This window comes from Trichosurus vulpecula, chromosome 1, assembly GCF_011100635.1.
Source record: "Trichosurus vulpecula isolate mTriVul1 chromosome 1, mTriVul1.pri, whole genome shotgun sequence".
Taxonomy (NCBI): Eukaryota; Metazoa; Chordata; class Mammalia; order Diprotodontia; family Phalangeridae; genus Trichosurus; species Trichosurus vulpecula.
In genome coordinates, this window is record NC_050573.1 from 391,787,377 (window position 1) to 391,810,771 (window position 23,395).

A 23,395-nucleotide genomic window follows, 5' to 3' on the forward strand; every position below is an offset into this window, starting at 1 on the left:
AATTTCTTTATCTCTGAAGAGAGAAGGTTGTAGGAGATAGCCTCTGAGGGCCTTTCTTGCTCTAGATCTATGAAGAGGGAAAGGCTTTAAAAAGCAGGTTTTCAAGACAGTATTGCCCTGGTTCATAGGCTGAGTGATTGAAGTGTATATATAAAAGCTATTTCCCTTTGGTCTTGGTGCACTCCAAGGTTTTAAGTAAGTTTTTAAATGATATCATTGTCTCAAAGCCTTTTTGATGTCCATTTAGCTTGTCTGATCAATGTATTTCCAAAACACACAGTTCACTTTTTGTTCGGTTCATCCATATGAGATAGATATAGCTCTTTGCTTTATTTCTAATATCTATCTTTATATCTAATCCTACCGAAGGAGGATTTTTAACTTTTGGAGTAAAATTTAGTTGTTTCTCTAGATAGAGCTATCACTGACAGCTTTAAATGCAACCAAATTCTACCTAGTACCTTCCTAAAGCTAAAAGAAAAGTGAAAATAATAAGAAGGCTTAAGGGAATTATGCTGGTAAGAGGCTTTATAGTGACTGTCACTTCTGCTCACCTTCTCTTGTCATGTATTAATCATTCAAGGAGCCACAGTTTCATTGTTCTGGGCACTCCCTCCACTAGTACAAATCACAATTCCTGTCAGTCTGTCCGTTGTTGGCTAAAAAAGTGTCAGAATCTGTTAGTCAGCAGTGCTCTGAATCAGATGAATCTCTACAAACTTAGCAAGGCTCATCATTGAACAGAAGACAGTTCATTGCTGGGCCTTGGTAGGAAACCTTTCTAGCTTGGGAGGACCCAGAAAACCTTGTGCTCTAATGACATAACCTTCAGGTACCAGATCACATCACATCATGATAGATGAGGCGATAAAGTAGGATTTCTCTTGACACTTAAGCATCATCAATATAAAAATTTTTAGCTTATTTCATTTCAAACTATGGTTTTCCATGACTTTTTTTTTTAAGATAAAACAAATTTGAAAGTCATGGTAGTTGCTTTTGTTATTCTACACCAAAAGCCTCCAAGAAAAACATGAACTGGTCTCAGGCCATGGAAGAGCTCAAAAAGGATTTGGAAAAGCAAGTTAGAGAAGTAGAGGGAAAATTGGGAAGAGAAATGAGAAGGATGTGAGAAAACCATGAAAAACAAGTCAATGACTTGCTAAAAGAGACCCAAAAAAAAATACTGAAAAATACACTGAAGAAAACAACACCTTAAAAAATAGACTAACTCAAATGGCAAAAGAGCTCCAAAAAGCCAATGAGGAGAAGAATGCCTTGAAAGGCAGAATTAGCCAAATGGAAAGGAGGTCCAAAAGACCACTGAAGAAAATACTACCTTAAAAATTAGATTGGAGCAAGTGGAAGCTAGTGACTTTATGAGAAATCAAGATATTATAAAACAGAACTGAACAAATGAAAAAGTGGAAGACAATGTCAGATATCTCATTGGAAAAACCACTGACCTGGAAAATAGATCCAGGAGAGATAATTTAAAATTTAAGAATTTAAAAATTATTGGACTACCTGAAAGCCATGATCAAAAAAAGAGCCTAGATATCATCTTTCAAGAAATTATCAAGGAGAACTGCCCTGATATTCTAGAGCCACAGGGCAAAATTGAAATTGAAAGAATCCATCGATCACCTCAAATAGATCCCAAAAAGAAATCTCCTAGGAATGTTGTCGCCAAATTCCAGAGCTCCCAGATCAAGGAGAAAATACTGCAAGCAGCCAGAAAGAAACAATTTGAGTCTTGTGGAAACATAATCAGAATAATCCAAGATCTGGCAGCTTCTACATTAAGAGATCGAAGGGCTTGGAATATGATATTCCGGAGGTCAATGGAGTTAGGATTAAAACCTAGAATCACCTACCCAGCAAAACTGAGTATCATGCTCCAAGGCAAAATATGGATTTTCAATAAAATAGAGGACTTTCAAGCTTTCTCAAACACAAGAATCAAGAGAAGCATGAAAAGGTAATCAAGAAAAAGAACAAGAAAAAGAAATTGCAAGGAACTTACTAAAGTTGAGCTGTTTTGTTTACATTCCTACATGGAAAGATGACATGTATGATTCATGAGACCTCAGTATTAGGGTAGCTGAAGGGAATATGCATATATATGTATATATGTATATATATATGTATATGTATGTATGTATGTGTGTGTGTGTATAAGTGAATGTGCATGTATGTATATGTGTGTGTGTGTATATATATATATAAAGAGAGAGAGTGGACACAGGGTGAGTTGAAGATGAAGGGAAGATATCTAAAAGAAATAAAATCAAATTAAGGGATGAGAGAGGAATATATTGAGAGAGGGAGATAGGGAGAGATAGAATGGGGTGGATTATCTCGAATAAAGGTGGCAAGAGGAAGCAGTTCTGTGGGAGGAGGGGAGAGGGCAGGTGAGGGGGGAATGAGTGAATCTTGCTCTCATCAAATTTGGCCTGAGGAGGGAATACCATACATACTTAATTGTGTATCTTACCCCACAGGAAAGAAGAGGGAAGAAGATAAAAAAAAGGGGGGATGATGGAGGGGAGGGCAGATGGGGGTGGAGGTAATCAAAAACAAACACTTTGGAAAGGGAACAGGGTCAAGGAAGAAAATTCAATAAAGGGGGATGGGTTGGGAAGGAGCAAAATATAGTTAGTCTTTCACAACATGAGTATTGTGGAAGGGTTATACATAATGATACACATGTGGCCTATGTTGAATTGCTTGACTTCTTAGGGAGGGTGGGTGGGAAGGGAAGAGGGGAGAGAATTTAGAACTCAAAGTTTTAAAAACAGATGTTCAAAAACAAAAAAAAAAGTTTTCGCATGCAACTAGAAAATAAGATACACAGGCAATGGGGCATAGAAATTTATCTTGCCCTACAAGAAAGTAAGGGGAAAAGGGTTGCAAGCACCTTACACCTTAAATCTTGTTTAAGTGTTAAAACAAAACCTATCAGTGGTTATATAAAACTTTAAAAGATCAGCTGTTATTTTCTTTTTTATTGTTTCACCATTTGCTAATTCATTTGAGATTAGGAAAAAAGTACATGACAAAATGTATTCATGTTTTGACAAGAATTATTCCCAAATGGCCTAGTTCCTTAGACTGTCTGTCCCACACACTGCAGAAAGACTCAGATTTTTAAACCAAAAACAGCATCACATTTATGATAAAAGTTATTTATGATGGTTGTATCTTTACTCTGCTAGATGTTTTAGAAAGAAACTATAGAATGTAAAAATTTAGATTTAAAGCAAACTCATTAAAAATGAACCATGCCACAGAGGAAGCAATTACTTTTCAAAAACAAAATATCCCTTCTTCTTCATGGTCTCTCATAGAGTGTTTTTAAGTATGATATGATCAATAACCTCACAGTAGTGGCAGATGGGGGGTAGGGGGATAAATGTTTATCACACTCGTAAACATCTGAGGCAAAACTTAGGTGTTTGTGGAACAGGCTATATCTATTCTTGAATTTCCCTGTGGGCCAAGTCTGGAGGCCTGGGGCAGCCTATTCCTCCTTAGACTTGAAACTGTGGATATCAGCTGTGGAATTGAGAAGCTAATCTAGGAACTTACTGTTATGATAAATTCTTCCAACGGATCCTCCAGAATAAAGAGTTAAACTTACAAGAGTTAAACTTACTAGTCCAGGGCCAGGGAAGTAATGGAGTGCATTGAGGAGGATTGCCTTTGGGAATTTATACTTTTATCTTAATAACCTCCCTGTTGTCCTTAAACACAGAGCCACCTTTATAGCACTGATACTCTTTCACTGTTGTTATATTGTTATGGGGCAAGGAAGGGGAAGAAAAAAGAGAGATGAGCCAATCATGTAGCAAAGTGAGGAATAAAGCATTGAATAGCCCACATTCACTATTGATATCCACATGATGTCAAGTGAATGAGAGGCATGCCCCTATCACGTTAGGCAGATTCTATCCCTTCTTTGCCCTGGTGAATTCGCAAGAAGATAGGAGCAACGATGAACACATGATGCGCATGGTGACCAAGCAAGAATAAGATGCAAACTGCATCATTAGAGGGAATATCCACATAAATGAGATCACAGATACATTAGCATATTAGAACTAAAGTGTTCAAAAGCTATTTCACTTATGTGAGAAACAAAAAAATAATACAGAATAATTAGAAATTCTGCAAACCAAGGAAAAGTATATTTTTTCTTTCTCCTCGTCAGATGCCTTATGAAATTCGGTTATACTATATCAGTGACAATGTTCTAATCTGCTATTCTACTTTGCGCAGTGGTAGAGCGATGGACTTGGAGTCAGGAAGAACTGATCAGGGTCAAATTCAGTCTCAGAAACTTACTAGCTTTGTGAACCTGAGCAAGTCACTTAGCTGCTATCTACCTCAGTTTTCTCACCTGTAAATGGGGATAACAACAGCACCTACCTTAAAGGGTTATTATGAGTATCAAATGAGTTAACATATATAAACTACATTGCAAACTTTAAAGTGTGATACTATTATTATTATTATAAAATATAGCAAAGAGCACAGAGAAATTTGGGAAGAATTGTATGAATTGATACCAAGTAAAATGAGCAGAACTAGGAGAGCAATTTATAATACAATAGTAATAGCGTTATAAAGAAAGACAACTTTGAAAGAGTTGAGAATTTTAATCAGTATTATGACCAATCACAGTTCCAGAGTACTTATGATGAAAAATGCTACCCACCTTTTGAAAGAGAGTAATATGTTGAATGAAACATACATTTTTGGACATACATAATGTGAGAATTTATTTTGCTTGACTATGCATATTTATTACATGACTTTTGCTTTTCTTTTCTTGTTTCAATGAGGACAGGAAAGAGGAGTGGTAAGGATATGATAGCAGAAAAAGAAAAGAAAAAAAGGAAGAAAAGAAGGCCATTGAGACATCTTTTTCAAAAAACATTTTTTAACTTGATGAGATTTGCCAGAATTTGCACTCCTGACTGCAAAAAAAAAAAATAGTCATTTTCACAACAGAATGAAAAATTAGAACTTTATTGAAGGGAAGCAAAATGATCATTTAAAATGTCTCAGTCCATGAAAATGTAGTATGTGACATAACATGACTTAATTTTTTCTTTTTTGGCGAGGTGAGGTGGCAGCAGTCCTTCAGTAAACTCAATAAACATTAAAAGGTGCATGCTACGTACAAGATAGTGGAATTATTCCTCAGATTCCAATTTATTCATAAGGGAACAATAATTTCTGTGTGGGAGTACATGTAGGTTAGTATACATAGATAGGTCTAGCTGCTGACATTGGAAGTATGAAATATTATATATAGGAAAGACCCAAAATTATTGGAGAAAGTAATTATTCTTCCTTTTTCTCTGTCTACTTCCCTTTCTTTGAGCTTAGCCTCCCCAATTAAATGTGTGTTTGTGTGTGTTTGTGTTTGTGTGTGTGTGTGTGTGTGTGTGTGTATGAGAGAGAGAGACAGAAAGACAGAGGGAGGGAGGGAGAGAGAGAGAGACAGAGAGACAGAGAGAGACAGAGGAGAAAAATAGCTTACTTTCGGTCCTCTTTTATTGTATTAGAGAAGCCATGTTGTTGTCTTTGCAGAGAGATAGGGGGAGGGGAGAGAAGCCACCCTTCTAATCATTGTGTTGCTCCCTGCTTCTCCTCTCTTTTGAAACAAGAACAGGAGCAGAGGACAAAGCATTTCTATCTCTGAGCATCTCAAGACTCCCCAATACTACAAGCATAATGCTGAGGTCCCAGGGCGTTTCTTAAAAGAACATTTTGAAAAAGAAAACCCCCAATGTGTAAGCAGTGAAGCCTGAGTTTTCTGAGTTTTCCTTCCCCCCATGGACCTGTGAGTGATTTTGTTTAAAATGCTGGCCATTTGGGATTTCTGCACAGATGCATGACTCTCTTCCACTGGGCATCTTAAAGCCAAAGGTCAAGTGCTTCTAGCTTCTGACGTGCATATTTGACACCACACCTACTCAGTTTAAGATGCTTTCTTTATAGGTCCTGATGAATACAATAAGGGGTAAAATCTTTCTAAAGATGAAAGTAGGGGGATCCCCTTATGCTGGAGAGGTTGTTTGGTGAAGCCTAGTCCAGTAGGATCAGAACTGAGTTCGAAAGACATATGTTACTTTGGCAGCTGTGAAACCAGTGCCTCTTGTGTCCTGTGAATGGTTTTTAACTTCCACTCTTCCTTACTCCACTTTGTTGAAAAGTGAGAAGGATCTTGTCTCCTACACAGGGATGTTAAAAAGAAAAATTAGTTCTTGTTGATCAATAAAAAGTCAAATTTGCTTTATACATTGATAATTAGTTACAGTGATGTCCTTCCTACCCATATGATGTAGAACCAATATCATTATTTCTTGCACACGTCAGGTTTCAATTTTTTGTTTTGTTTTAAAAAGAGAACAAACTGAATGAAAGAACAAAACTAGCTACATGGTTTTTCTCCCCTAAAAACATGTAAAATACTTTTTAATAGTATTTTATTTTTTCTAATTACATGTAAAGACAAATTTTAACATACATTTAAAAAAACATTTTGAGTTCCAAATACTTTTTAAAAAATTGAGAATTATTGTCCACATTAACAATCATATGACATTATTCTAAGTTCAGCTCTGATTAATTCTTTATACTTTACAAAAACCAGTTATTGCACAGTGTATATTTTTACATTAAAAATTAAACTATCCTGTGCTATTGTTGGTATTGTTTGTGTATTAAAATTTTTTGACAAATAATAACATAGTTCAGGATCTTTTACACTTTAAAATATTTTTTGATTTGTGCCACATATATTTCAAGAAGCACTTGACAAAGATTTCTTGAGGTTTTGTTTGGATTTTTTTTTAGAAACGTGAATATACTGATATAGAAAATTTAGTTATATGAGCATCTTAGAAAAGTGGAAGCTAACATATCCACTAACTTAAATTATACATACATATGTATATATATGTACATATATATGGAAACATAATTAAGGGAAAATTGCTGATTAAAAATTAGTTTTTAAAAATTGCTGGTAAATTGGATCCACATTTGATTCAGTTAGAGAGAGAAAATATACCAGTATTGTACTGTTTTGAACTGTTTACTCAAAAGCATATAGTTCCATTAAGGGTAAAACAGTCTCTCTGCCTGAATGTGATAAATTGAACTCATTTAGTTTAGGTTTGCAAATGTCAGAAAGATGAAAATGAAAGGAAATGCCTAAATTAAAAGAATCTAGACAAATTAAACAATTGGCAGGAGTGAAAGATGGGAGAACTTGTAAATGAATTAATATCTTATCTTTTTTTATTCAAATGAAACTTTACATTGTGTTCAAATTATTTTTTCATCCAGTGTCAGGAAAAATAGGCACAACCATACTCTAACACAAATTTTATAATTCCTGTGGCAATTGTTCAATGAGGTCTAAATATTCATTTTACCAAATATTTATTAAACACCTACTGCTACCAGGGTACTGTGCCAGCAATGCAGATAAAAAAAAAATATTGATACTAACAAAGATGAACCTCTTCAGTATATAGAAAGCATCAGATATTTTATCAATTTAGGTGTCAAAACAGTGTTCTGCACTTCAGGAAAACCTTTCAAAGGAAAGGGTTCCCTCTTTCCAACTAGATGGGTGAAATACAGTACCTGGGCAGAAAAGAAGCATGTCCCCATGGAAAGAAGTCAGTAACTCCCATTGATATGCTTGAATTTGAATGAATGATGCTATATTTATTTTCAGTTTCTAATCTCAGTGATTTTGTATTGTTTCATTCCCTGTACTATCTTAAGATAGGAGTAAATTAAGGAGACTACAAGAAATATTGATATTTCTCCGTTTCCGTTGAAGACTGCTGTTTTGTTTTCTTTGCCCTTTTGCTGTGTACTGCTTTAATGGATATTATAGCATATTCTTTGGATGGATCGATATTGTCTAATAATTCTTGATTTTTTTCTTTGTTATGCAGTTACATATTTGGAATGGGATTTGCCTCGCACCTAGTAGGCATCTAAGTAGTTATTGAACTGAATTTTGACTATTAAAAGTCGCTAAGATAAAGTAGGAGCTAGAATCCTGCCTCTGACTTATTCATGTAAAAAGCTAGAATATCAGTGAAAAGATGCAGACTATTTCTATCAGATTCTATTTCCATCAGATAGAAATTGTCATCTGCTCTGCCTCTGAACTTTCTTTTATATGTTGTTTATATCACATAGAGTGTGAACTCCTTGAAAACAGGAATGGTCTCATTTTTTCTTTTTGTATACTCAGGTAGTGCTTGGCATATAGAAAATACTTAGTAAATGGCTTTTAATTCACAAATTCTGAAACTCTCAAGTATGTAATTCTGGGATTTTTTAATATCATGCACTAAGAATTGAAATTAAATGTTGCTTTTGGAACAATTTCAGGTGCAAATCTTGAAAGCACAAAAATTAAGAATAATACAACTTCTTGATTGATTTGAAACAGAAAATTCTAAATCAAGAAAAAAAACTTATTTTTATCAAAAGAGAAAATATATTACTTAAGGTATAGATGGACATAAAGGACTAAATGATTGACAAGAATTCTAGGAAAAGAGTATTTTTAGCCAACTTACAGGAAAGGTATTCTGATTGAGACATGTTAGGTTGTGGTTTACTTTCCCAAGGGAAGTTGTAGGAGCACTCTCTATCGAGACTGAATGAAGAATCAGAAAACTTATCTGAAGGAAAAGCTCCATCTTGATCGGAGGATTCTTTAAGTACTTATCCATTTGCATCTGCATTTTCTGTGATTCCAGGCAATGGGGAGGGGGGGTGAGGGGTTGGGCAGAACACATCAATTTTTGAATAACTCACTATTTTCAACATATTATTTCCATTCTGTTTCCTTGGACTAATATTGAATAAAATGTTTGGAATAAGAACCCTAACGTATTGACATATTCACACCAGAAATTACATAACCAGCTTAGAGGTCCAAAAAGTGGGCTGTTAATTAGAAGTGTTTCTTCTTAGAGTTGCTACACATTGGTGGTTCAGTTTTTCATTTCCTTTTTTCTTCACCTCATAGCCTATGTTTGTTTTTTAAATTATAAAGAGAACAATTTTAATTTGAGGATTTTTTAAAATTTCACAATATCACTTGTGAAATTGAGAAATTAGAAGTATTTCCTAACCAGGGTTGGAAATAACTAGAGCAAAAAAAATGGACATGAAAAATGAAAATATTAAATATGTTAAACTTGACTATAATTTCTCACATGTGGTCTATTTATAAATGTCTGCTTGCATCCTTGAAAATACATACTTATAAATGTACATTAAGAGTAAAATACCATTGTCAGAACTAGGGACAGAAGATAGGGATAATATAACATTGTTTTTTAAAAGTATTTACTAAATGCTTCCCTAAATTTAAAGTTTATAAATACCTTGCATGTAAATATTCTTTATCAGTTAGAAAATTATCTGGGAGGGATAGCAGGACTTTTTTTTTAAGAGAAAAAGGCATTTTATTGCAAATGCATCTCCTACTACTGATGAAGTGGACTCAGCAAGATGAGTTTGTTAGCTGTCATATTTGGTGATATAATATTTATAATATATAATTATACATTTTACAAACATGTGTAAAATGTCCTGTAACACTTGAGTGGCTGCAGCTGTCATCTAATTTTTTCTGGATTAAGTTTGGTCAAGAAAGAAGCTGCCTCATTTTCTAGTTGTCATTTGCCCAGGAAGTAAAAGCAAATTGTAATGAGGGAATCACAGCAGGAGAACCTCCTAACAAATGAGAAGCATATATTGACTGACAGCCAGCATGCCATTTCAGTGATAAATGTATTTTTATACACTGCTGCTGTTCAAGGTCATTTGATGCTTTTATTGTATGCAGCTAACGGGATTCATGCAAGTCACATTTTAATTCTAAATGATTGTAATACCTGATAAAACTTTGTAGAACTATGAAATTAATCACTAATTGTTATATAGTTTTAGTTAAATGAAATGACTTTATAACCATGATCTCATGCTACATTTGAAAGATTTAGCAGAATCTTAAAATTTGTAAGATTCTGGACAAATATTTTTCCCCTTTTAAATGAGCATATGAGCACAATTTGAACTTTTCCACTTTAATGATGACTATTCTATGTGGTCTCATAGTTTTAATTTGAAAACATTTTTTAGTTATTTGAAACATTCAAATAGTTTAGCTTTTAAAGTAATTTAGAATCATTACACAGCAGCAACAGAAAATACAAGAATTATTCTTAATGTTTAGCCTAATACTCAAGGCCCTACTACATTTTGCTGGTTTTAAAATAACTGTAATTTAACTCAGTACTTAGATGTCACATAATTAAGTATTTGCATGTGGAGCATTACTTAATGTCATTTAACATATCAAATTATATGGAACATTATGTATCTTTAATAATAGAATTTCATGCTCTAGAGGAAGACACTATGGTTTTAAAGTAAAGGGACCTGCATTCTAAGCCTCTCTTGCTTGTTACTTGTATAACGCTGGGCAATACTCTTGAAGTTCCTGGGCCTCAGGTGCCAGTTTTCCTTATACATTTATCGTGTGTAAAAGTAAGAGCATTGTGCTAAAGGCCCAGTTGGAGTCCTCTGAGATCCCTTCCATCTCTAAATGTATGATTCTATAATTTTTGAAGCTTCATTTAGAGGTAGCTCTATACGGTTATCATTGTAGCTGTTGACTATCACTCTCACAGTATGCATTGACTGTTACTACCTTTTCACGTACAATTTCCAGGCAAAATCATATAAACATAACACATACCTCAGAGCTAATAATACTTAACATTCATGTGCCCCTTATTATGTGCCAGACCCCGTGCTCAGCACTTTACAGTTATGATGTCGTTTGATTCTCACAGCAATCCTGAGGGGCAGAGACTATTATTATCCCCATTTAACAGATGAGGATATTGAGGCAAACAGATGGTCAATGACTTGCCTCAGGGTGACAAAGCTAATAACTGGCTAAGGTCTTCCTGACTCCAAGTCCATTTCTCCATCCACTGCCCCACCTTACTGCCTCACAGGCTATGCCTATGGAACACAAATTCTGACCGACCCCACCAAGCTGGTGTTTTGAGTATAGGCCAAGTGATAGACTGTTTATCCACAGACCATCCTGCCTAAATCTGGACAGCATAACCAGAAAACCAGGGAATGAATATTTTGGCCACCACCACTTATAAAATATCCTTCTAAGGGATGGGCAGAGTTATCATTTATGTTGGCACACACACTAATGAAATCACTCATCTTTTGAAGTATGGCAACGATATGTTCAATCAAATAAATATGTGTATTAATTTATCCAACCTTTTATTTGAATTAAATTACGTATGTATAACCTCAGAAATAAGTCAGTCACAACCTCAAAATCTACTTTATAGTTATTCCTTTCTTGAAAAAAAATAAATAAAAAATTACTTCAAAATTAACCAAGCTTATTATCTTTCTCAAGAAACCTACTCCTCATTCTGATTTCATTTTTTCTGTCAGTGGTAATACCTTTCACCAGATCTTCCATGTTTGAAATCTTGGTTTTTATCTTTGACTCTTGCTTCTCCATTTCAAATATCCAGCCTTCTAATTATGTCCATTTTACCTCCAAAGCATCCAACACCTCCCTTTCCCCACTGCTAACATCCTGGTAAGGCACTGGTTAATGTTGGCCTAAACTAATGAAGACTAATCTTCCTTAAGAACAAATCTGGCTAAAAAAGAACAAATCTGGTCAAATAATTGTCTTCCAAGTAAAATCCAAACTCCTTAGCCTGATCTCCAAACCTTGCAACAATCTGGCTTTCCAGACTAATTTGATTCTATTCCCTTGGCCTAGAGAGATGCCTTCTCTTATACACATGTAGAGATATAAAGAATTAAATTAATGATGCCCAGTAGTGCTACCCTACTGTCAGTGAGGTGGGAGATATGTTCCTTGGGTTCTTAGAAATTGGACCATATTTTCACATAGGTAAAAATGTAAATGGCTAAATCTAGCTGAAATAGTGCTGTTTTCAGATATGTTTTGAGTTAAATTTCTGACCACAATGAACAACTTTGTTTTTATGGACCAATATGTTCTAAATTCCAAAGAACCAATTTCTTTTTTTGTTTGTTTGTTTTTGAGGGGGGAAGGCAGGGCAACTGGGGCTAAGAATCTTGCCCAAGATCACTTAGCTAGTAAGTGTGTCAAGTATCTGAGGTCACATTTGAACTCAGGTCCTCCTAACTTCAGGGCTGGTGCTGTACTCACTGCGCCACCTAGCTGGCCCACAAACAACCAATTTCAAACAAACTTTGGGAGTATATTTGGGAACTGCTTGTGCTGCAGTACTGTAGGGCACTGAATCTGTCACAAACACAAAGCATAAAGATAGAGTACATGCTGATTGCAGTATGATGTGATGTGAATCACTCAGAGTACAAAGGAAACCACAAATACCCATATTTAAAGAGGGGACATTTTCAAATGCCAAAAGAAAAGAGGAACTTCATATTCATTCATAGCCATCCCAAACAGTTTCCTACCTTCCTAAACAGGAAAAAAAGCATACACAAATCTATTTGGACCTAAGATGTGCTCTGCAATTTCATCAGGCTAGGCTCTGTCCTAACAGAATAAGGAAATGTATCCTTCATTTATTCTTTGAGTTCATGATTTTCCAGAGTTGCAGTCCTAGCGGTTTTTTTTTAAATCATTGAATCTATGGAGCCCTTGGTGTATCCGTGTTTTGGACTCCAAAGCCTAACTGTGAAATTGGCGTATATCAGTTTAAAAATCCTAAGTTTGCTATGCTTTTAAGAACAACACTTAACTGTTTGGGATTTTTAAAAATATTTAGTCTTTGTTAAGGCATTTATAGACTCTTATTCCTGAGAAATCATAAATTAAAAATCAGTGAGCCTAAGTACTCCTGTAGTACTGCCGTTAAGCATTATAATGTACAATTCTCTATCTAAATACTAATCTCATTCAACTGTTAAATGAAAACTCTTGCAATAAAATTGCTACTATAATGATACCAAAAAAAAAAAAAACCCAACAACCACATTCCTTAAGATTCAGTATTTCTGGGGCAGCTAGGTGGCACAGTGAGTAGAGCACTGGCCCTGGAGTCAGGAGGACCTGAGTTCAAATCCAGCCTCAGACCCTTGACACACTTACTAGCTATATGACCTTGGGCAAGTCACTTAACCCCAATTGCCCTGCCTTCCCCCCTAAAAAAAAAGCTTCAGTATTTCTTTTTGAAAGAGATTTTCTCATTACAGTAGAACTACCCTTTGTTGTAAGGAATATGGTTTGAACACAGCTTCCATCTTTTTATGTGTTATAGAGAACTAGGGAGAAGTTAAATAGTATGTATTCTCCATTGAAACTAAAAACATAGTTTTTAATACATAGCAATATAAAACAGTAAAATAGATATGTAAGGTCATTTTTATTTTCATTTTTCATATATATGTTTATTTATTAATCAGCAATTTTTACCAGACACTTCTTGACAGGCATTATGCTAAAAAGAAGCAAAATCAATCTTTCCTTCAAAGAGCTTACATTCTAGTGGAGGGAACCACATTTGCATAAATCAGTAATAAGATATATACACTTATTTGTAAACTATATCTATCCATCCATCTATCTTTCTATCTATCTGTCTATCTATCTATCTATCTATGATATGTGAAGAATAGTTAGAAGATAACCTTAGAGGAGAAGGTACTAGTAGCTATGGATACTGTGAAAGTTCTTTGGGAAGTAGACCTTGAGTTGAGCCTTAAAGGAAATGAAGGATTCCAAAAGACTGAGGTTAGAAAGGAGAACATTCCAGGCGTGGGACATAGCCAGTATCACAATAGAAACATCTTACTGTTTCCTATACTTTTAAGAACAGGAAGGCCCAAAGTCAGGAGATGTAGCATTCTGTGTGCAGAAAAGCATGTAGTCCAGTGTTAATGGATCATAGTGTGTGAAGGGGAGTAAGTTGGTAAAAGAGTGGAAAGGTAGGAAGTGGCCAGGTGAAGAAGAGATTTAAATGTGAAACAGAATAGTTCATATTTGATCCTACAAATAATAGGGAACCATTGGAATTTATTGAGTAGGGAGTGGGAGAAATAAGATCAGATCTACTCTAGAAAAATCACTGACAGCTGTGTGGAAAAACTTTCATGCAGAAACTTGAGGCAGTGAATCCTAATTAAAAAGCTATTCCAATAGCCTCAGTGAGAGTTGATAAGCACCTGTGCTAGGGTGGTGGCTATGTGAGTAGAGAAACGATATTATAAAAGAAGAAATTTTAAGATTTGGCAGCTGACTGGATATATTGTGTGACAATGAGGAGTTGAGAATGATTCTAAAAGTGGGAACCTGGAAGACTGGAGGGATAGCGGTACTCTCAACAGTAACAAGGAAATTCAGATGAGGGGTGGGCAGGTTTGTGGGGAAAAATAATTAATTACATTTTAGATGTGTTGGGTTTGACATTCCTAAGGTACATCCAGATCCAGATGACCGTAGGTACTAATGGTGTGGAACTGGAGCTAAGGAGAGAGATGGGGACTGGATATTCAAATCTGGCAGTCATCTACATGTAGAAATGACAATTGAACCCATTCAGTAGCTGATGGGCTGATAAAATTGCCAGGCAAGATAGTAGGGAGGAAAAGAGAAGAAAGCCTGGGACAAGACCTTAGGGGACACCAACAGTTACTGGGGATGGCATGGATGAAGAACCAACAAAAGAGCCTGAGAAGGATCTGCTAGACAGATAAATAGGAGAGTCAGGATAGAGCAGAGACTCCAACAAGAAAAAGTGGTCAACAGTGAGAAACTGCAAGAGGTCCAGGAGAGGACTGAAAAAAAGCCATTAGATTTGGCCATGATTGGTCATTTTGAAGAGGGTAGTTTCAATTGAATGATAAAATTGGAAGACAGATTTCAGCAATATTAGAAGCAAGTGAGAGGAAGTGGAATAATTATATAATATAATATATATTATATAATTATAGATGAAGTTTTCTCAAGGACTCTAGCAAAGAAGTCAAGGAGAGAGATAAAATGATAGCTAGCACATATGGCAGGATCTAGTCAGGGTTTTTAGTTGGGGGGGGGGAGGTATTGACAGTAGGGAATGAACCAGATAACCAGTTACCAGCCCTAGCAGGAGGAAGAGATGCCATACACATAAGCCTTGAGGACACCTCGTGTTCACTTAGCTGAGCAGAGCTCCTTTGCCTGAGTTGCACGTTGCAATCCATTAGCCATTGCTTTGTACTCAGCTGACAACCAAGTGATATCAACAGTCTGAGCCTTTAGTCCCCTGAGCCAACCAAAGGTTTCAGTCTGCAAAGGAAGATGGGATAGTATCGGGTAAAGGGTACATGTAGAAGGCTTGACCTTGGCAAATAAAAGGGCCACCCCTTCCATCAAACTGGAGTGATGGAGATAGTGGAAAGTGATGTCAAAGGAATACTAGATGAGGAAAAAGGGAGAAGACAGTTTTCTTTCATAATGTATGAAGTGAGTTACTCAGTTGAAAGGAAGGAGTGACATGGTAGGCGGGGAGGGAATGAAAAGAAGAGATAATGTTTAGAATATCTTCTGTGGTAAATGGGATAGGGAATCAATTAGGAAGGATTAGTAGGTTGCCTTGCTGCAGTGAAGGCCCAGTGAAATTAATTAGCATAAATTTGTAATGAACCAAATCAACACTATTTATTGATTTCTTCCAGTTCTTTTTGACAGCATGTGAGTAGGATTCAAGAAGGTAAATGGTGGGAATAATCTAGACTTGTGGTTTGACAAGGTGTGATGGGTGATAAGACAAGGGATTTGGGATTTGAGAAAATATAGAGATGAACTGGTTCACTGATGTATGAAGATTAGGAAGGTAGAAGGGTATACCCAGAGCAGCCTTAATGGCCTGTGAGAGTGATGAGGGATGGAAGGATTGGAGGGGATGACAAGGACAAAGAATAGGTTTGGCTGGAGTATGACATAAGGAAAGATATAAATATTAGTATGTGCCATCTTTGTGTGAATATTGTACTCATTTCTGTAATGTAAACATTATTCATATTCTGGCAATAAAATTATCTCAAAGATATCTATACATATAAATACACATATCAAATACATACACACACACACACACACACACACACACACACACACACACACCCTGACCTTATGACCCAATTTTTTTAAAAAATTAAAATTTATCTCAGTTTCACTGTCAATATAAAAACTCATCTTTAATAAAAAATTAAGTTACTGCAGAACAAAAGGACACATAATGCAAAAATTCTCATACTCAGATTGTATATGGATAGGAATGATTTTCATAAAATTATACTTCAATTTAAATTCCTTTTTTTTTTTACTAAAGTTAAGTGACTCATAAGTGACCTTCAGGAAAGTGACAAAATTTCCTTTAATTACTCAGGCCTAAAAAAGAGAATTGTTGACTGATTGAGTCACATCAATTTTATTATATGCTTATTTTCCTAATAAATAAAAAATGTATTACAGAAGTGCATGTTGAATGCCATAAATAGAAGGAAATGAATTTTTTTTAAAAAATAAGATATTTGCTAGAAGAATACAGAAATTATTATAATTACAAATTAAATACAACATCATTTAATAGTATATTCTGAGTAACAGGCAAAAAAGAGTGAATGTCTGTTTTAAAGGATCCACATTTGTGAGCAAGCACATAAATTAAAACATCAAAGCAGTTTTGTTCCCTTAAGGATTGCAGTTATTTGGATAAATTATCAGTATAAAGACTGCAACAAGTGTGCTAGTGCTATTGATTTTCACCTTTCTATTACCAAAACATTTTTCATTGACAAATATTAATTGCTTGTTAAGTACTAAAGAGTTTGATGGTCTAAATATTGAATTCTATAATTAATTGGCCTTTTAGTTTTCCTTATCATTAGGCAATAGTGATTACATTAAAGACACAATGGTTTCTTTAAGCCAGCAAATCTCCTATGTGATATACAGTAAGTAAATATTCCAGTAGAAGTTCAATCTCTTGACCCTACAATACCTTTCATTTATTGCCTTTGCTTTGAAATTAGGTATATTCTTTTTTACCTGACTGTGGTGTGTATTTGTATAAACTTGTATAAACCTGCACATTTCAGCTACAGTTACAAATTCAGTGTGTCTTTTATTGAATCTAGTTTGTAAATCTTGTGAATCACTGAGATTTATATTACAACAAAATTTGAGATTATGATAATTCTTTTTTTTGAGGGGGGAAGGCACGGCAATTGGGGTTAAGTGACTTGCCCAAGGTCACACAGCTGGTAAACGTGTCAAGTGTCTGAGTTCAGATTTGAACTCAGGTCCTCCTGACTCTGGGGCCAGTGTTCTACTCACTGTGCCACTTAGCTGCCCCGAGATTATAATTCTTAATGTGGTTCCCTCTTCACTGAAGAAATAAATAAATCATATAGTCAAATCACCATAGATATTGAAGTGACTGTCTTTAATATCAAGAGTTGCAGGAAAGAAATTTAAACAAAAATCAAAACACCGTTTAAAGTAGCAACAATAAAAATTTTTCCCCCAGTGTCCGTTATACATTTCCATTTTTGGCTCTTAAATTTTCCTTCAGGCCACAGCAGGTGGAAATTAAATTCAGTCATGGTCTTATGAAAAGCTACACTCAGTCAGCACACCCAAATTCCACCAGTGTCTCACTTGCTCCTCCTAGTCCAGAAGCAGAATCTGTAAGTCCTTTGCTATCTCCACAGCAGAGCAGGCTATGATAGAAGCAGGGGCCATGGGTTGGATTGGCAGGAGGCAAGGGACTCCTCAGCTGTATCCATCTGAATTCCTATCTTTGATGTCACTCTCAAGGAGATGCCAGAGATGGCCATACAAGTGTGAGGCATAGAAGTTCTCAGAAAAGAGCAAGAATGGGGAGGGAGGAGAGACAGCCTTCTACAAGAGAAGATAGTCTAAAAAAAAAAGAAAGAAAGAAGAGTTTTCTGGACTATCACAATTGGAAAAGACATTTGAAAAAAATGTTATCATCACTAGGATTTTTCGGCCCAGAAAATAAAAGGTTGAAAGGTTTGTTAATGATAGTCTGCATGGCTACAAAAGGCTTTCATCAGGAAGACTGGTGCCTGGCTATTTTCCGTTTCTTCTAAGGATATAACAAAGAGGACAATAGCTTAAACGGTAGCATTTGTGGATTTAGATTTGATAGAAGGAAGAATTTCCTGACAGTTCATTTTGTTCACCATTGAAAAGGAATCTCAAGGGTGGTCACAGAATCTTCTCAGATGTTTGAAAACAGCATAGATTTTTGTCTGCTCAATGTGCTTGGTAGAATGGAAAAGATAATCTTTTTAAGGAAGCTAGGTGGTGCAGTGGTTTAAGTGCTGGTCCTAGAGTCTCAGTTCTAGATCTCAGTTCAAATCTATCCTCAGATATTTACTAGCTGTGTACCATGTCCAAGTCACTTAACCCCTATTTGCCTCATTTCCTCATCTGTAAAATGGGAATAATTATAGCACCCACTACCAGGGTTGTTGTGATTCTAAGATGACTAAGATGAGATAATATAAAGACTTTACAAACCTTAGAATGCTAAATAAATGCTAAGTATTATAAAGATCACTTTCTTTACTCTGATTAGATAGCCCTGAGTTCAGTAAGACTGAGGAAATTCGAACAAGTAGATGAGTTTATTACTCCTGGGCTCTCTATAGATGTGTTAGGAGCCACCCATATTTTTATATGACTTGTATCTATCTGTGTTGCTATTATCTTTATAAATTGCTTACTATGTCACAGATTTTATTTCACCATAAGGGAAAACCCTCAGGTGAATGTACATACCTAATAAAATCTTGAAAACATCAGATACTTGGAAGAAAAGGAGTGAATTAATTTTTCACTTTTCCACCATACTGAGATGCCTTTTCTTTAAAGTATTGTTTTCCTTTTCCTTGACTAACAAGCACAGTTGTCAGTCAGGAAGATGTCTTTGTCTTCTTTCTGCCTTCATTGGTTCCCTCAATGCCAGTTAACCATGAAATAAGTTGCCTTTTGTGTTGAGGTGTCATGAAGACATGCAGCCTTAGTTACCTTTCATTATTTGACTTCTTTTGTGATATGGCATAATAAATATATATTCCTTTTGTGTTCAGTGACTCTAATGCCAAAGGAAACATGCCTCTAGGCATGCTCCCTAAGTTACTATTACGACCTGTGATTTCATTAGCATAAGGAACTCCCAGATGAGAAGGTTCTGAACCCCTCCCAGTGCAGGATGGCACTCGGTTTGCAATTTAAAGTCTTGGAGGATGCCTGGCATATAAAAGGCACTGAATACATATTTATTGAATTGAATAGAGGGTTGCTTAGAACACAGTTCACTCTGTTCATCAGTTCACTGTGGTTCACACAGTTGGTATGTGTCAGAGGCAAGACTTGAACCCAGGTTTTCTTGGCTCCAAGGCCAGCTCTTTATCCATTCCACCATGCTGTCTCGAGCAAATATGTTTTTTACCAATTTGTTTAGAACAGGACTAGTTCTGTGCATTATTTATTAGTTCTAGGCCTCTCAATTTTCTATCAGCAGCTCCGCTTGATTTTAACTCCATGAAACATTGTGCCCCAGTGACTGGTGCTCCTTGGTTCCCCCACCCCTTTGTGCTTCCTTTTATGTATTGTCATCCCCCATTATATTGTACACTCCTTGAAAGCAAGGGGCTGTCTTGCTTTTTCTTATTTATATCCCCAACACTTAGCACAGCACCTGGCACATAATAAGCCCTTAATAAATGTTTATTGCATTGAATTGGCAAACTTGTGACCTCATCAAAATGTACTCATGTTCCTAGGATGATAGAATTGGAGCTGAAAGGGACCTCAGAAACTGTAGAATCCAGTCCAAGTCCATGTCTCATTCCCTTAGTGTTTTGCCATTTGCTAATGTGATAATGAGGGGTGATATGTTAAGCTGTTACTCTTGGTAGATGGAATACTTGTATTTTAGCAGAGACTTTATATTTTATCAGGATGTTTTAGTCTTCTCTTTCTTTTGTGCCTCTGTGTCTAAAATTAATTCCCTCTCTTTCTGCTCTCTCCACCTTTACTTGTTAAAATCTGTTAGTGTACAAGACCCAATTCAGGAACCATCAGGAGTCTTTCTTGATTCTTTGCCCCACCCCACTCTAAACCAGAAGGAATCATTCTCTTCAATCTTTTTTAGTACTGTGTTTAGACCTCTCCTAGGCACTTAATTCAAATAAACTGTTATAGTTTGTGTGTATAGGTTTTTTTCCTACTTCTAGATTATAGACCCTTTAAGGGAATATCAGAGTATCATCAGTTTAGACCTGGAAGAGACTTTTGAATTCATTCATTCTATCCCTCTCATTTTGCAAACTAAGACCCAGAGAGGAAGGTTAAGTTACTTGCCCAAGGTCAAACAAGCATTAAGTGGCAGAGCCTTGATATAAGGCCAGGTTCTCAGACTCCAAATCCAAGACTTTTTCCATGCATACTTATACATTTTCATGGTCTTGGTCTTAGAGTTTGACAACCAATTGTGGAAGTTGTACTTGTGCAGGTGGTATGTATTCTGCTAACATTCATTCTCAAAGAGTGTGTGTGTGTGTGTGTGTGTCTGTGTGTGTCTCTGTGTCTGTGTCTATGTTTGTGTGTGTATTGTGTGTGGTGGGAGAGATACATGAAAGGGGAAGAGCATATTATTTTTATTTATTGTGTTCTCACAGCCTTGCAAATAATAGGTGCTTAATGAATAAACCCCGAAAAGTAACTCTAATTTTGGGGATTTCATGCACTAGCTAGAACCAATGGAAGTAGATATTTGGGGTCTCATAGTCATTTTGCATCCTTCAAATCATACTATTTTATCTTATCCAAGAACTGACTGTGAGAGAGCTCTGATAGAATGTAAAGTAAAACTGCAAAATCTTTAATTCTGAAGATTCTAATTTTTCTATAGATTCTAAATCTTCTTTCCAGCATTGGTTAACAACTCTGCATTGTAGTAATTTAATTTATAGGGACTATCCTGATTCTTTTGGTTTTAGTTTTTCTTAGTATAAAAAATTATTTGAAGTGAGGGCTGTGGCTTTTGCAAAGCTTTTTATTGTATTATAGTACTCATTACAGCAGGATTTTTGTTCTACATGGAATTTTAAAATAGTAACTGTTGAATAAAAAAACAGTCTTTAGGGATTGTTTTTTTTTCCTTAATAATTACTTAAAATAATATATGATATCAATTATCATAATATAAAATGTCTTCCTTTTTACACTATTTAACCCCCAAAGCAGATATAATAAAGTCTTACTTCTTAGTTTTAATCCTCCATCTTGACATTTGGAAGCTGAATGGCAAGCACCCTAGGGAGTGATAGGTCATGTGAGTTGGAGTTTTGAAGAAAATGGTCTTGTCTGTAAGAGACAGTTACAGTTTATGTTGACATTGGACAAGCCATCTAACAAATATATGCCTCTGTTTCCTTCTGTGTAAAATGGGATTAATCACCTTTCTTTGCATAGTACGTCGGATGTGTCTGTTGAAAAGTGTTATGTAAGTGCAAGCATTTCTTATTACCAGTCCTGTCTCTCAGTTTCTTTTCTAAGAGAGAGAGATACTTAACAACAGAACACTTAGTTTCCTGCTAGGAATAAGTGTTTGATTTATTTTTAACAGCACTTCCTGAATTATATGAATTTCTTTATGTTCCATTTCTTTCTTCACAAGGCAGAAATATCTTTGTCCAAATACAGTATTGAGGCATGATATTCATTTGCATGTTAAAACAAACAAACTTCCTTTTTATTTTGGCCTTTCTGAATAGCATGTACTGGTCTTAACAGTCTAGCTAGTATGTAAGATCCAAACCACTGGATTTTGTCCTATCACAAAGTACTTATATGCCTCCTGTGATCCTTGCACAGCTGCATCCCTGATATAGGAATATAGATAGAGGTGAAAGTCAGTTCAGATGCTGCCTTTACAGATCTCAGAAGTTCAGAGATTCTGAACAAAAGACAATAGCAACATTTCCATTACACTGGGAGCTGAAGCACCTCTTAGGTTGAAATTTTAACAGACTCACCAGATGTACCAAATAGTTTAAAGTAGCAAGAACTTCCAAACTGGAAGCATTTGCATTCTTACAAGGTAGATCTGTGTGACTTTCAGAAGTATATAGTGTTTTATGAGTTTTTATTTAGGTTGTATTTAATGTGAGCACTATCTTGTGAGCCATGTCTGTGGTAGTACCATGGACAGTTACCAAGTTGTATTATACTAGGCTGTCATCTAAATAATTGGCATTCCTCAGAACTGTGTGTGTAGGCAGACTTGTAATCTGATATGTGATTACAGTATTTTTTCCCTGTTTCTCCACTGGATAATGTGCTCAACTTATTAAATAACTCAGATTCCGTTGTAACAGTCCTCTTAATGACTGTTTCCTATGTTTGGAATAAATGTGTACCTTGTATAATTTTGTTTCCACTGTACCTTGAAAACAAGTGACATAATAAAATAATATTCAAAGATACTTTAGGAAAGTTCTTAAACTCTTTTTTCTTTCCCTCTTCCATCTATCATTTTAAACATTTTAATGAAGTCCTCCTGAATTTCTTATATGTAAAGGTAGATGACAGATTCAGTCTAATTTTGCTGTTAAAGCTCCAGATTCACAATAGATTACATGGGACCACCTTAAGGAGGCAATATAATCATATAATTAACATTTTCTATAATTGTTGGTTTTTAAATTTTCAAGAAGTTTTATTTGTAGTCTTGTCTTTGATTAAAACAATGTGGTACTTACCTTTTTTGCTGCTCTACTGCTTTCTGTAATTATTAAAACCACTAGGGTTAAAAGTATTGATCATATTTTCAGTGAAGTTATTTAATCAAAGTTTTATTCAAATTCATTTTCACTGTTCATGGTTATTTGTCTGGTTATTTGTGGTTATTAATTTGTTCTTAATGTTCATTTATATAGTTACTAGCCTCCATAATAATACTACAATATGAATGTGTATTCATCATAATATATATATACGTACACATATATAAAGTAGATATATTTATATGTAACTATATATGCTGTACAAGTATATAATATGGCATATAGTATATTTCAAATGTGGTATGTTATATTTTCATATTTTATGCATCATTATGCTGTGCTAACTGGTTATAAATATATGTGCTTATATATAACTACATGTACACACACTTGTATGTACTGGTGTATATATATAGTATATATATATATACATGTCTTATATATACATATGCATACTTAA

General features: G+C 35.3%; 1 protein-coding gene across 2 annotated transcripts in view; it reads left to right on the plus strand.

Moving 5' to 3' along the window:
* The window catches only part of WDR7 (WD repeat domain 7), a 489,834-nt gene that overhangs the window by 456,278 nt on the left and 10,161 nt on the right, over positions 1-23,395 (plus strand). The window lies entirely within an intron of this gene.